This window comes from Podarcis gaigeae (genome assembly GCF_964106915.1).
Source record: "Podarcis gaigeae genome assembly, chromosome: 10".
In the NCBI taxonomy this organism is placed as follows: Eukaryota; Metazoa; Chordata; class Lepidosauria; order Squamata; family Lacertidae; genus Podarcis; species Podarcis gaigeae.
The window spans coordinates 73,579,694-73,592,563 of record NC_139686.1 but is presented as its reverse complement, the minus strand read 5'-3'; the positions used below and the strand labels follow the sequence as shown (position 1 = coordinate 73,592,563).

The following is a 12,870-nucleotide window of genomic DNA, read 5'->3' as shown; positions in this document are numbered from 1 at the left end:
ATCTTGCCATTGTGGCTTATTTCTTTATTTCCTTTCTAGGCTGGAGAACGCTTCAGCAGCAAGAAAAACAATCTAGTGCAACGGTTTGCACAAAAAGGAAAGCAGAAAAAAGAAACATTTGCCATGCCAGCAGACAGACAGCAGCAGTTACCAGAGGACTCGAGGAGGTGCTGCAAATCAATGCAGTTGACAATGGAACTAGAGGAAGAACGAGTCCCTCCACCCCACCCCACCCCACCCTGACCTAAGAGGTTTCCCACCACACTTGTAACACAGTTCACAATCCCACCCACACTCCTCAGGCTGCATCTCAGCCACCTTCTCTCACACAGCTGGTCAGGCCAAGGTACAGTGGTACCTCAGGTTAAGTACTTAATTCATTCCGGAGGTCCGTACTTAACCTGAAACTGTTCTTAATCTGTGCACCACTTTAGCTAATGGGGCCTCCTGCTGCTGCCGCACCGCCGGAGCCTGATTTCTTTTCTCATCCTGAAGCAAAGTTCTTAACCTGAAGCACTATTTCTGGGTTAGCGGAGTCTGTAACTTGAAGCGTATGTAACCTGAGGTACCACTGTATCTCCCTCCCTCTTCCCCAGTGAGGACAACACAAGCTTGGGTCAGCATTCCTTGGTCCTTTTGCTTGTGGGGGCAGAATCATAGAATTGTAGAGTTGGAAGGGACTGCAAGGGTCATCTAGTCCAACCCCCCACAGTGCAGGAAAATTTTGCCCAACATGGGGGGGGGGGTCCCCAATAAATGAGAGTTTGAACATGAAGTTCCATTCTTAGGGTGGGAGTGGAAGAAATCACAGTCCAAGCCAAGGTTTAAAACACTACAGGAAGTCCTGCCTCCTCCACAAGAGTATCTGCAGTACTTTGCCTTATCACCAATCCCAGGAAGCTGGCTATGTACAATCTGCATAGGCGCCGACTCCATGGGGCCTGAGGGGGCCCGAGCCCCCTCAAAAATTCGTTTGGGGGGCTCCACCCCCCCAATAATTTAAGAAAATTATTAGTTATATTATGCTTTGTAAAATCACAAAATTATGTTGGTATTTTTTATTTTCCTTGTTTGACGATAGTTACCTTTTAAAATACATTCAGTAATGAGTTAAAACAAAGCCACTCCCGATCTAGAGAGGGGGTGGGGTTGCGGGCTCTCGACCCATCAACAATCTCTCAGGGCTGGAAGCAGGGATTCCCCCTAGCTCATTAATATTCACCGCCCACGGCGGCAGCCAATCGGCTGCCGCAAAGGGCAGGCCCTCACAGGTTCACTTAAGGCCGGGGCAGCCCGGGTCCCCCAGCAGCAGCGGTTTGGAGGTCTTGGGCCCCCCCAATATTTTTTATAAGTCGGTATGGGCCCCCGCCCCCCCAATATTTTTTATAAGTTGGCGCCCCTGACGGTCTGCTCAATTCCCTCATTTCTTGACCATTAATTTCTGCAAACTCTTCTTGTTTCATCTCTCCTCTAGTCTGGCAGCAAAGCAAAAACACACACAAAACAGGAAGATCAATCTAAAGGTAAAGATTTATATATTTCAGGTGTATTTGATTGCTGAGTTTGGAATACAATCATTAAGGATCATCTGCACTTGGTGTTTGGGACAGAGCAGGGACTCATCCTCCTCACTCTGAATGAGCAAGTGTCTCTGCCTTGGTGCCAAGGACTCAATGTTCCAGTTCCCATCATAAACATGTCCATAGCTTCAACTGGTTCACCAGGCACAGGAAAAGCACATCACAAGAGTGCAGATAGAGCTTCACTCGTTGTTAGCTGGCATTTGTGCACAAATCAAGGTGGTGGCTCCCGCCTTTATATTTCAAAAAATGGCTTTAAGCCTTGGTTGACCAGGTGGGGGTAATCCCTCATAAGACATTCTTTGCCCCATACACTTGGAGCGGGTCTCCTAACTTACCCTAGTACCTCAATTTGCAGAGGTTACCGTGATGTCGACAAAGAGCCAAGGCCTCTCTGTGATGGGATCTCTTCTTGGGAGCTCTTCATTAGGCACCTTCATTGCTAGTTTTTAGGCACATAGACAAGCCAGATTGCTAGAAAGGTTTATTTCACTGCAAAGCCCATCATGCGACTGTTGATATTATTGTAGACTTCATTGTTTTATGGTTGTCAACGTTGATGTTATTATAGACTTTGTTATTTTATGACTGTCAATATTTCAATTTTTACAACTGTTTTTATGCTGCAAGTCTCCTTCGGGACCTGTAATAATTGGCCAAACAACAGGATGTAAGCTATCAACACAGATACAATGCTTACGTATTTGGAGAGTTGGGCAAACAATGATCTAGTAAGTCCGCAACTTGGGCGCAATTAACTTGTGCACATTCAGCTTTACATGCTTGGCAAAAAAAAATAAATTAAAATTTAAGGGGAGGCAGTCCAGAAAAAAAGGCATCGGCAATCCCACCCAATGTGTTTTGAATACACGCAATTTTGACTTCAGGTGCAATCCCTGGAACATAACCCCTGTGGAAGTTGAGTAGTGTGAAGGCTTTCTGAAGACGCAAGCACTTCGCTGTAACCCTGAGAAGGCATCTCAGCAACTTAAGAAGCTGCCTTAACCCAAGTCAGACCCACCGCTCCATCTAGCCGAGTTTTCTATAGCAACTGGCAAAGCTCTCCAGGCTTCCCGATAGGGAGTCTTTCCCAGCCCCGCTTGGAGAAGCCGGGGACTGAACCATGGTCCTGCATGCTAAAAGCTCCACCACTGAGCTATGGTCCTTCCTTAACACAGAGCTATTTGCATTTTAAAAATTAAATTCTACTCAATGCATCACTAAGGTTTTTGTGGATTTTCTGCACTCAACAATACCAGCAACACCATTCATATTTTCGAGACACAATGGAATGCGTCTCCAGGGGTGAAGCCAAACCTCTGCGTTAGCAGTGCCAAAGTGACCTCCCCAGAGAGCAAGCCTGGGTCTTGTGCCTGGAGGTCCTCCCAGACGATACAACCCCTCTCTCTTTTGGCCTCACTGATGTGATCCAAAGGAAAGCAGAGCAAGACATTCGACACCAGCTTTGCTGCAGGAGTTGCCAGAAAGAGGTGTACAAGGCGCCATCTTAACCATATTGAGGACTCCACCCCAGATCTGTGTGGGGTTTACTCCTGAGCCTTTTCTTCTCCTGAAGACATCCCGCAAGGTCAGAGTTTTCCTCCTCATTGGCAAGCCTCACCTGCCCTTCACTTCCCTCTATGGCACGTGCAGAAACGGTCTTCTTGAGTACTGGACCCACAACTGGTCTCGTCCATTCCATCCTCCACAGTCTGTCTTCTCATAAGAAAATCTAAACATATCTGGGATGGATGGCACTGCCTGGTCTATTTGAACTGCCAAACTCATTTAGCAGCCCTCCTATGTGTACTGAATTGCTCAAGGTTGCAAAGAGGAGATTGTTCACCACTACTATTTCACACACATTTTGTGTTTTTAACATCTATCAGGTATACTGGGCACGTCAACTGGGAGTTTGGAAGCCAGATTAGTTGGTTCTCAATGTCTATCTCTCCGCACTGTAATGGAAATTCTTACATCACAAGTGAAGAACTCCCCATTCACCTCGCAACAGCTTTGCATACCAATATACTGTTGGCTGTATGAAGGTGTTCCGGTTTCTCCAGGCCACACCCAACTCGAAAGTCTTCTGCTCTCTGAAGGGCTCTGCTGTACTTGCCAAGGCCCTGGAAGGCAAGTGTCTCCTGAGCACAGGAAAACTGCACCACAGCTTTAGCCTTGCTTTTCCTTTGCCAGCAAACCTCCTCTAAATATCAGCTGAATGTATTTGTTCATTTCAGCCTTGAGGCTTCTTTATTGCTATTTATTAGCCCTCCTCCCTTCACGGCAAGATCCCAGGGCAAGTTAAAAGCCCACAAACTATCAAACATATTAATTAATATTACTGATCGATCATTTACTGCAATAGTTTTAAGCAGCAGTATTTCTACCATTTTACAAAAAGGAACAAGAAAGGCTGTGACGGAGGACACTTGTGCTAGCTTTTAAAAAGCAGATCTAAAAACTATTGCATTAAAAATGACACCAATATTTGAATACCAGACAAATGCAGGTGGCGCCGTGGTCTAATCCACTGAGTCTCTCAGGCTTGCTGATCAGACGGTCACCAGTTTGAATCCCCGCGATGGGGTGAGTTCCTGTTGCTGTGTCCCCGCTCCTGCCAACCTAGCAATTCAAAAGCATGCCAGTGCAAGTAGATAAATAGGTACCGCTGCAACAGGAAGGTAAACGGTGTTTCCGTGTGCTCTGGCTTCTGTCATGGTGTTCTGTTGCACCAGAAGCATTTTGTCCTGCTGGCCACATGACCCAGAAAGCTGTCTGTGGACAAACGTCGGCCCCCTCGGCCTGAAAGCGAGATGAGCACTACAACCCCATAGTCGCCTTGGACTGGACTTAACCCTCCAGGGGTCCTTTACCTTTAAGCTTTTCAAGTCCATTTGCTTTCAAGAGTTCTTGGCTCCACTGGGCTTCTTGTGCAGCCTTTAGACTCCAAACTTCAGGGCACAAATGGGATAGTTATCAAATGTAGGAAGCAAGCAGAACTCAAAACTCTTTAATGTGGGGAAATCTTAACTCGTCTCAACTTCCAAGCTGGTCCCAATGTTGCCTTGGACCTTTAAAGAAATTCACTATTTAATTTTGAAAAGGGAGAACCTTTTCTGGAGTTACGAAATACCTTCCTGGGAGTGGTGGAAGAGGGTTAAGTACATATAATTTCCTGTTCGTTTTCTCCTAAAATTTTGTTGATAGCATGGGTGATAGAGAGATTCTGACCAAATCTTTAGAGGGCAAAGTAAGTCTTGATATCCTGCAACTTTTCTTCCAAGATAAAATTTCTCCACACACCATACTCCAAGGGCTGAATAAGGTAATCCCACAAATTTTCCCTGTTTCGTTTTGGTTTTTTGGTGGGGGGAGGCAGAGAAGGGAAGAGGCGATGACCACCATCATTTAGTAAGCTGCAATAAGGTTTGGGCTCCTGTGCTCCCCTCCCCTTCATCTCTCTGCATAGGATCCCAGCAGCTTTGGTTAACCACAGTGAAAGATCTGGTCAACATGCTAAACTGTGGTTAACATTAACTTTGCTTTTTTCAAGCAGGACAGCTTCATAACCCATGAATTGAAGTTGGCTTGTTCAAAACAAACCATAGTTCAAATAAACTACAGTTTATGGTTAGGTTAACATAGTAAGCTTCAATCTAAACTAGAAGGCCAAGCGTATGAACTTCTCGCAACTGTGCTGAGAAAGAGAGAAACATAGAAGTCCACCGCAGCCATGAAACTAGGGTCTTTTTTTATTTTTTTGGGGGGGGGGGTCAGCATTCAGTCAATCCCCTTTTGACATCAGCAGCTGCTAAACAGCAACCCCAAGCTTCAACTCAGCCTTATTTGCATGCTTGGCAAACAATACTTTAAGGTGGGGTTTCTCAGATTTCCTTACCCCAGAGTCTTCTTGAAAGGATAAAAAACTACTGAGGCCCACCAATCACAAAATGTTGACACAGGACATCCCATTTTAGGCAGATTTTGTTTCAGAGGGCAAAGACTTTTCTTATCTCTCTGTATCTCCTTGCTGCTCTCTGCAAACTGCCTGTTTCTTCCATCCCCGTCTTCCTCCTAGTCGGAGGCCTATGCCAAGGAGGCCATTACATGATACACAGCTGATTAATTTCTTCTTTCATACCTGCATTTAGATGCACAAAGAGAAACTCAATAAACGAAAGCCCAATAGCCAATTTGAGTAATACCTCCCTTACTCCCAAGTTTATTATCAGTAAAACGACGAACCATCTCTCTCTTTCTAAATTTCCTTCCTGCATCTTATCTTCCTCACAGAAGGGAGGAGATGCTTTCTGGCTCAGCAGAGGGCCTGGCAGGAGAGGAGGAAGACCTCGGCATTTGGGGCGGGCGGGCAGGAACTTCTCCTTTTCCTCTCCTTCAAGATCTGTCACAACTCTCCAGCCTCCCTCCTTTCCTCACTCAGGTGGCTAAATTTCCTCACTTCCTCTCCCCCACCCCACCCGCTCCCGTTTTTTGCTTGCTGCAGCCTCACACTCGCCTCTTCCTCTTACCAAATCCCCCTGTCCCACAAGTGCCTCTGCAGGGAGCGGCTGGCGGCCTCAGTCCAAGCAAAACACTGCGGCATGACCTGGGCGGTGCGACTCGTGCCCAGAGGCGTCCCCGTTGGCCCCTTTCCTCCACTGCAGAACTCCCCATTCCCACATCTCCCATCCACCCTCAGCCTCTAGACTGAATAGCAGGCAGCAGGAATCTTCTCCATGGCAGGTACTCTGTTCTAAGCCCTCCAGCTCCCAGCACTTGACAAAAGAGTATTGGCTCTGCAGGGTTCACTAGAGTAAGACGGATAGAGGCCATCTTTCAAGGAGTAGACCTACCACAATACACTGGACTCCCCCCAAGAACAGTATTGATCAAAAAAGGAATGACTAGATTTTCCCACTGAAATTACAGGCACCAACAGGCTGCCATGGCAATGCTATAGCAACCTGACTGTGGTTACCTGGAACAATGATTATGCAGACATGTTTCTAAAGGTGTGCCTAAAACCCGCTGGTTTTGCATAACTGGTTCTTGAAATTCTTCAGCAGAGAGGGCAAATTGGCCCCAAAGCCTTATCTGATGTGACAGCCAGCAACCCAGTTTCGTCCTGTTGATGATACCCAATGTTAAAGAACAGACAAGCCCAAACCAAGCTCTTTGGGGGGCCTGGATTGAAGATGTGGGGCAACAGCAAAATAGACAAAGACAAAACAACTAAGAGAATAAACCTAACCTACAGAAGACTCTCTCCACTACCTTCTAAAACACACTGAGAAGAATGTGTCGTCATGCTGTTTTCCATCTTAACTGTGCCTACCTAGAAGGAAGTCAAGAGAACATGTGGGATACTCAGGTTTTACTTTACTGAGAAGTGAAGTCAACACTGGAATTCAAGTTTCCTCTCTCTGATGGTAATAGGAAGAGAGTCATCGGATTATGAATTTTATTTATTACATTTCTAGTCCAACTGTCTTCCAAGGGGCTCAAGGCAGTGCCTGTAGGAGCCACACAATGTTATCTTTACGGTCACCTTGCCAGAGAGGGTGAGCCAGGCCCTCTCTCTCAGCCCACAGTTCGAACAGAGAACTTCATGGCCGAAAGTGTCATCCCAGGCCTGGTCAGAAACTCTGACCACTACACCAAGCCGCAATCATGTCTCACCACCATGCTTGTGCCACACACAATATATGGGCCAAGTGCAACATCTTCATCAAAGATCTCAGGGTGATTCACAGAATAAAAATCTGCCCCCTGAAGGCTCCATTAGTCTCGTCTGTTTGGTGGCAGAAGCCACCTTGTTGTTTGTAAACATTAGCTGCCCAAAAATGGAGGAAAACAAAAACAAAAAGGTGGCCATGGAGAGACTTCTTTTCCCCACTTTTATCATGTATTGATTTAGTATTTACCCCTGAACTGGCCTACTTTTCAGGGCTAGCATAAGCACTAGCGAGAAGACCTGTGGGTCCAAAATCAGAGAGTAAATGACTCCCAAGCTAAGACTGCTTTCCATGTTTGAAGAAGACAGAGAAGAGACAAAAAGAGCTTGTGTTTTTTATGCAGCTAGATTGCTTATTACACAATTAGGAAAAACTCTACAGATGCCATAGACAGTTGGTACAGGAAGCTCTGGAAGAGGGCAGCAGAGAAACCTACCCACCGGATGCACATGATCAAAGGCCAGTGAAACCAGAACCACATTTCCCTGTTTGAAATGACTTTATCGCTTACACTGTGAAAAATACTAAAAACAAGTTCCACCACCACCACTTAAAAATTATGTTTCAGTTTGGAAATGTTTAATATTGGGAAAGGTCCCAAACAACTTATGAAGACTTGGGTTAATGTGCATCAGTTGATATTTGTGTAACCTGCATTATTACTGGCCAATCTTGGCTACATTGAGAGGGGACTGGAAGAGGCTTGTCTTTCCAAACAAACAAAATGCATTTTGCTGCGGAACTGTTCCTCACTTATAGTTTTTTACTCTAAAGTCCTTAATAAAAAGGAATGCAAAGACAGCACTACCTAAACACAAAACTATTTCATAAAACTAGTCACTGCAAAATAATCTCAATTGCAGCAATTGAAAGTTCAGTGTGTTTGTGGTTGCAATCTGCCTGCAGGGCAGCGAGAGCACAGGCTGTCAGGAGGAGATGGACGCATTTGAATGAATGGAGGCAAGGGAAAAAACATTCATTTGCTATTTTTTGAAAGATGGTGATAAGATAAAGATCAATGTAACTTTTTAAGGGTGGGACGCAGGTGGCGCTGTGGGTTAAAGCCTCAGCGCCTAGGACTTGCCGATCGAAAGGTCGGCGGTTCGAATCCCTGCGGCGGGGTGCGCTCCCGCTGCTCGGTCCCAGCGCCTGCCAACCTAGCAGTTCGAAAGCACCTCCGGGTGCAAGTAGATAAATAGGGACCGCTTACCAGCGGGAAGGTAAACGGCGTTTCCGTGTGCGGCTCTGGCTCGCCAGAGCAGCGATGTCACGCTGGCCACGTGACCCGGAAGTGTCTCCGGACAGCGCTGGCCCCTGGCCTCTTGAGTGAGATGGGCGCACAACCCCAGAGTCTGTCAAGACTGGCCCGTACGGGCAGGGGTACCTTTACCTTTTAACTTTTTAAGGTGCTGAGCTTTTTGTGGTGAACCTCTTCTAACCTAGTTTGTTTGGTGCCTATTCTATCACTCCCCAAACACCTGCATTTTTAAGCATTCTGTGAGCTCAGGACCATGAGCCCCATGTGATCGCTCTGTACCAGCAGATGCCCGTCTTGACACCCCACCTTCAATAATGTGATTTTTATTAATTTTCAGCAGGACAAAGGACAGTAAGCAAATATGAGGTCACACGGCTATTATACAGAAAGGGCACTATGAATGGATGGCTGTGTCATTCCCATCATTTAGACCAAAACCAAACCTTCTAACTGAAGGAGTGGACTTCAGTGGTGACACTGAGGGACCCGTGCATCATCCCACATCTGCTGGCACAGAATGACTGCAATACTTTATAAAACCAGTGTCTTTAGCCAGAACCAAGGCCTGGTACTCACTGCGGGTGTGTGGCTGTGGCTGTGTTTGCACGCTACGGCTGGGGGGGCCCCTCACATTCAAAAGGAAAACAGCTGGAATGTTAAATGCTAGCATGTTGGGGACCAGGATGGAGAACCTTCTCCCTGGTTTGCAGCTATGCAGGGTATTATTTGAATAGAGATATTCTTCTGGATCAGGCCAAGGGACCATTCTAGACACACCTGCTCATCTCCCCATGGCCAGCCAGGAGCCCATGGAAAGCCCACAGGCAGGACTGGGAGGCAATGGAGCTCTTCCTGCCTGCGATTCTCAGCCTGCTGCCTGACGGGGGAGCTACCCCATAGCCTTATCCTCCGTGGAAGGGAGTCTGAAGTGGTGCAGTGCAGGTCGAGGCTTGCTGCCCTAGGGAGAACTGCACCAAGGAGTTTATCATTGGTGGAAGAGTTGTAGGCAGGAAGGAAGAAGCAACAAGCTGGCAGGGGGAGGGGCAGAGGGGCACAGCCAGCATTCATGGGGGGGGGAGGGTTAGTTAATTATTTTTGTTTGTTTACTTGATGGGGGGAGCAGCTCCCCCCCCCCCCCGCCAAGGGGGTGTTTGTCTGAAGGGGGGCTTTGAGGAAACTCTATCTGTATCAGCAGGCGTGGATGTGGCAGGGACTCCATCCTGAGGGTAAAAGGTACTGTAGACTCCTTTTTCACTGCAGGAGTGTCCCCAAGTGCCACTTGTAACTTACACACACAGAACTTAAGTGTGTGTGTGTGTGTGTGTGTATAATTTGTATACTGCCCTTCATCAGAAGATCTCAGGACAGTATAAAAATACAAGATAAAACAATGTCCCATCATGGCAGCCACTTTGTTCTACAAGGAAGGAATAAAGGCATGCAGTGAGGGACACCATAAATTTGCTGCCTACCCATCGTGACTCCAGCCATCAAGAATCAAACATGCTCCTATGGTCACAGTCCCATCCCAAGCCAAGCACGTCTTGTCCAAAACTGCTTTTTCATAACAGCTTCCAAGCAAGCCTCATTTTGAGGTCAACCTCTGTAGATTTGTAGTCAATGTCCAAGGAAAGCTGAAGCTGGGCAAGAAGGAGAAATCTTGGATTGAGGAGACCCCGGCACAAATTCCCCACTCAGCCATGAAGCGCAGAGGGGTGTGCTTGGCCCCTTCCCTCTTCACTTAAATCTAACTCACAGAAGTTTTGCAGGCGTAAAATGCAATGGTGCCAGGACTGCAAGGAGTCTGCTGGGTCCGGCCACGGGCTCATCTAGTCCAGCATCCTGTTCTCACAGTGGCTGACCAGATGCTTGTGGGAAATCTGCAAGCGGGACCCGAAGGCACGAACCGCCTCCGCCTCCGCCCTGGTTTCCAGCATCTGGGATTCAGGAGCATCACCACCTGACTGGGGAGGAAGAGAAGAGCCAGCCTGCTCTGCAAGATTTCTTGCATGCCATTCTTGAGTTCATTGGTTAAAGTCAGGGTGAAAAATGCAACACATAATTTAGCCCGCAAGCCTCCTTTCTTTGCCCAGCTGCTGCTTCACTAAGAAACTTGATTTCCTTTCAAAGGTCCTTTCCTGCCTTTGTTGACCATCCTCTCTTTTGCTGCGGCTGCGCAAGGCACACTGAACCCGGCTCTGTAAGACAATACTGCTCTCTGACTCCTCTGCCAAGCGCTGGACACCTTATATGCATGATACTAAAAATAAAAACAGAAGAAACACACCTTCACCTAAGTCAGCCCAACTATTCCAAGGGCAGATTAGACAGTGTGCATATAGAGCAAAAACTATGTATTGACAAATATTTAATAGTCACTTCAGACAATTTTAGGCTGTCATGCAAATGGCTTGCCACAAAATGCTCACTTCTCAGCATGGCCAAAAGTATTCAGAACAGCAACAAACAGGTTGCTTTTTGCACTTTTGAACTTACCAGTGCAACAGGTGTTGCTGCAGGCAAAGCCCCCTAGAGTTAGTGGCTCCTGAAGCAGCGAAAATATTCAGGATGAACCCATGTTAACCAGCTCCAGCACTTGTCGGTTAGGAAGGAAGAGGCACAGTTAAAAGTTACAAGAAGTCAGAGGGGGTGGGAGATCAAGAAGATTCAATGGGCCAATCAAGTGACTGCACATCACAATTTTAACCTCCTGCAACACCCCAACTGAAAGAGAAGCACAGGAGTTTCCCCTACGGGTTGCTTCCAGCTTGGCTCCACGTCTGCTACGGTTCCCTGCCTTGTGGCCCAGCAGCTGCTTCTACCAACCTTCCTTTGCATTCTTTAAATGCCCCCAGGCAAAGGCGGCCTGGGGGTGTAAGTGCCACCAAAGTACTCAAATACTTTAGATAAACCCACAGTAGCAATAGTGGACTTCCCAGGCTCAGCAAGTGAAGCAGCTTCTTGGAGAACAGAGACAGACCCAGACAGAAATGATCCTTATTGCTTTGGTTTTTACAGAGAAGGATTGAGGGGACTTCCAAAGAGAAACAAATGGTACATGAGATACTTGCAAGAATTTACATGATTACTCATGCTTTTAAGACCACATTTTCTGGTTTTGAGAAGCGAGATAACTAAGTATGGGGAGGCGTGACAGATTTATAAAATTACGTATTAGCAGTTTGGAGAAAAAAGCTTTTCCCTCCCTTCTCAGTTGTAGAACTCCTACCCCCCCCCCTCAATAAAGTTTACTGGAAGCAGGTTCAGAAATTGCAGAAGAAGAGTTTCCTCTTCACAAAAATAATTTATGGGCAACGCTGCAAAAGAGACGTGCACAGAAAAGTTTTTTTAAGCAGATTTGAGGAACGTGGGGGGGGGGCAGGTCTAGTAAGGGACAAGCAGCCACCTTGGCCCAGTGGTGCCTCCAAGTTCAGGGGCATCTGAATACCAGATAGGAGAGATCACTATCATGTCTTGCTTGCAAGTGCCCAGACAACACACCTGCCTGCTGGAGACGGAATGGGGGAGCAGATGAACAGACCCCCAGCCAGGGAATTCCTGATACCCTCTGGCAGCATCAACAAGACTCAGCTCCAAACCTTGTGAAGCAACACTTGCAAGTCACTGATTCCATTTAAAGGCTTAATGCCCTTCTTCTGGTACAGGAGGCCATACAGAATGAGAAAACTCTAGAGCTGGAAGGGACCCGAGGCTAATCTAGCCCACCCCGCAATGCAGGAATTTGCAGCTGGTGCTATCAGCCCCCTGCTCTTCCCAAGCCTCCAATATCCTGGGCTCCAACTCCCATCCCCCCTAACAATGGGCTATGATGTCTGGGGAAGATGGGAGTTGGAGTTCAGCGTCATCTGGGAAGAAGGCAACAGAATTCGTTATCTGCCATTACAGTTCAGTTTGGGGTGTGTATAGTTTATGGAAAGTTTCTCTCTCACACATACAGTCGTTCTAAATCCCAGGCACAGAGGCAGCACTGCCTGCAACGTTGCCGAAAGCTCAGGCCCCAGAGCGGTACCCCATAGGCAGAACATCTGCAGCCCCTTCAGACTGACGGCACGACACGGAGGCTGGAACTAAACGCTTCTTATTCCACGTTCCCACACCAACTGGCAAGCTCCAAAGTAAGTACAAAGAGGAAAAAGGAGACACGCGCACTCCGCAATTCGCATCGGGCTGAAGCCCAAACCGCTGCTATGTGCATTAAAACAAAACCCCCGTCCATTGAATTGAGGAAGGCCGTGCCTGCGGAGCCAAGTCATCCCCGTCGCCTCCCTGCCCA

The 12,870-nt window shown here is 47.2% G+C and overlaps 1 protein-coding gene across 4 annotated transcripts in view; it reads right to left on the bottom strand.

The window, feature by feature from the left end:
* FAM107B (family with sequence similarity 107 member B) overlaps nt 1-12,870 on the bottom strand; it is a 98,298-nt gene that overhangs the window by 38,397 nt on the left and 47,031 nt on the right. Inside the window, exon 1 of one of the 4 annotated variants that reach the window (XM_083701665.1) lies at nt 11,073-11,288. The exons of the other annotated variants lie outside the window; for them this stretch is intronic. The gene's annotated coding sequence lies outside the window, so the exon portion shown is untranslated. Of the gene's footprint in view, nt 1-11,072; nt 11,289-12,870 lie in introns of those variants that run through there. 4 annotated transcript variants of the gene reach the window in all.